This window comes from Mandrillus leucophaeus, unplaced genomic scaffold (assembly GCF_000951045.1).
Source record: "Mandrillus leucophaeus isolate KB7577 unplaced genomic scaffold, Mleu.le_1.0 Scaffold786, whole genome shotgun sequence".
Classification (NCBI taxonomy): Eukaryota; Metazoa; Chordata; class Mammalia; order Primates; family Cercopithecidae; genus Mandrillus; species Mandrillus leucophaeus.
The window spans coordinates 139,505-142,065 of record NW_012108541.1 but is presented as its reverse complement, the minus strand read 5'-3'; the positions used below and the strand labels follow the sequence as shown (position 1 = coordinate 142,065).

At 42.5% G+C, this 2,561-nt stretch overlaps 1 pseudogene across 1 annotated transcript; it reads right to left on the bottom strand.

Moving 5' to 3' along the window:
- Nucleotides 1–450: 450 nt before the first annotated feature.
- Nucleotides 451–1,227, bottom strand: LOC105529833 (annotated as a pseudogene). The gene has a single exon (XR_001004570.1). The product of XR_001004570.1 is annotated as a ferritin heavy chain pseudogene (transcript).
- Between the last annotated feature and the right edge of the window lie 1,334 nt (nucleotides 1,228–2,561).

Sequence of the window (2,561 nt, the reverse complement as noted above, 5' to 3'; positions counted from 1 at the left end):
GCAAAAGTGAAAGCTGAGGGACCAGTTGGGCTCTTGTAAGAATCTCAGTGATGATGGTGGCTTGGATCTAGGTTGGCAATGGAGGACATGGAGCCAACATGACTTGCTGCTGGGTTGGAAGTAGGGAAGAAGAAAAACGGAGGCTGTGTTCTAGACTTCTGGTTTGAGCAGCTGGTAGGTTGGATAGTGTCATCATAATGAGTTGAGAAAGACTGGAAGAAAGACTAGGTTTTCTTTTCTTTCTTTTTTTTTTTTTTTTTTTTTTTTTTTTTTTTACAAGAGGGGATCAGGTAAAAAACAAACAAACAAAAAACAAACTATCTTTGGGCTGTTTAAAATGTAAACTGTTTCTGACCAGATTTTAAATGAGATTTTTCTTGTTGTTTTAGGATTTTAACTGAAGCCCAAAGCTAAGGACAGTAGATGACTATTGCCCCCCATTTTTGGGGGGGGTACCAAATTTCTTTATTTGAAGGAATGGTACAAATCAAAGAACTTAAGTGGATGTTTTGGTACAACTTATAGAAAAGGTAAAGGAAACCCCAACATGCATGCACTGCCTTGGTGACCAGGGAAGTCACCCCATGGCTATGGGGAAATTAGCCTGAGGCTTAGCTTTCATTATCACTGTCTCCCAGGGTGTGCTTGTCAAAGAGATATTCTGCCAAGCCAGATTCGGGTGCTCCCATTTTGTGCAAGTTGGTCACGTGGTCACCCAATTCTCTGATGGCTTTCACCTGCTCATTCTGGTAATGTGTCTCAATGAAGTCATACAAATGGGGGTCACTTTTGTCAGTGGCCAGTTTGTGCAGTTCCAGTAGTGACTGATTCACATTTTTTTCCAAATGTAATGCACAGTCCGTCGCATTCAGCCCGCTCTCTCAGTTGTCATAGTCTGGTTTCTTGATATCCTGAAGGAAGATTCGGCCACCTCGTTGGTTCTGCAGCTTCATCAGTTTCTCGGCATGTTCCCTCTCCTCATGAGATTGGTGAAGAAAGTATTTGGCAAAGTTCTTCAAAGCCACATCATGGCGGTCAAAGCAGTAAAACACGGACAGGTAAATGTAGGAGGCGCAGAGCTCCGGGCTGATCTGGCGGTTGATGGTCGCCTCTGAGTCCTGGTGGTAGTTGTGGCGCACCTGCCAGGTGGACGCGGTCGTCATGGCGGTGGCTAAGGACAGGCGGCGGCGGCGGTGGCTGCGCAGCGCTGGAGCGGCAGCGGGGGCCTTGTGCCCCCCACTTTTAAAAGAGGTGTTATACCCACCCTCACATGGCATGTTAAAAGGTGGCTGAAACCAGGCCTGAGCTTGCCTCTAGTATCTGACAGAGAGGATTCTTTAAAGGTAGTTCATGGAAGTAAGATGCTATTCTCTTTTTATGAGGAGCAAGGCATGGGTTTTTTTTTTTTTTTTACCCCGTAAGCTGAGAAAGGGACTTCAAGACCCCCTCAGAGAGATTGGAGATGCTTGCCAGAAGGAGTGCACTAGCTTGCTCTTTGACCATCAATAAATCAACTTTGCAAGTACTGTATTCCTTCATTCGTCCAAGTATTCTAGGCTGCAGCCTGTGAGGAAATTGGGGACTCGTGCTTGTTGTGTGTTATGTTTATTATCCTATGCTTACGTATACCTGTATTGTAAGATACAGCTTTTACTGACCCTAACAGAAATTTCAGATTGACTAGGTAAGACAGAAATGCAAACAGGTAGGTATTCTTATGTAAAATCAATGGTGGGATCTTAGCATTGATAATTAAACCAATTAATTATCGTCTTTTAAATAAGATAACTGAGGGCCTCAAATGCGAATTGACATGTCCTAGGTTTCAATCTGTTAAAAATGCAGCCAGGACAAGAACCCAGATATCCTGACTCTTGGTGATGGTTCTTGCATTAACTCTTTGTTAAGATGGAAGCAAAACAAATTTTCACTCTTTTAGTGGGGACTATTTAAACCATTTCTTTTAGAAGTAGGCCAATAATGTGGGTAAGAACAAGTCTTTTTTTTTTTTTTTTGGTCTTTTGCCTTTTACTCATTGCTGAGAGACACTTCTGCTTCTCTCAAATCTTTAAGTTCAGAAATTCTCTGAAATTTTGGTTTAAGTAGGAAAAAATAGTAGAAATACTACTGATTCCGTATTGTGTCTTCCCCTTCCTCCTCATATTTCTCTGTGTCCTCTCCCCTACATCCTCATTTTTTTTTTCCTTTTGTTTTGCTGGCAAGCTGCAGAACCTCACTGTGTTAAATACCTTCTTCCTAAATTATGCCTTAGCTGCCCCTTTCATGGAGAAGAGAAGAAAATAGCGTGTGTGTTTCACCATCACAGTGACATATTTCCCTTGGCATTGTATTTAATTAGATTATAGTGAATGCCATGCTGTGTGGTGCTGTGTTTTATTAAGGCCAAAACGTGGTTCCATGATAGAACATGCTGTAAGTCCTGCAGTGCAGTGCAACACGAAATTTGTAGCAACACCTGTGTCTGCTACATCATAGAGGGTAAATACGGGCCAAAATGTCTATGTAAGGGAGGAAAAAGCCAGAGGAGGTGCTGTTATCCA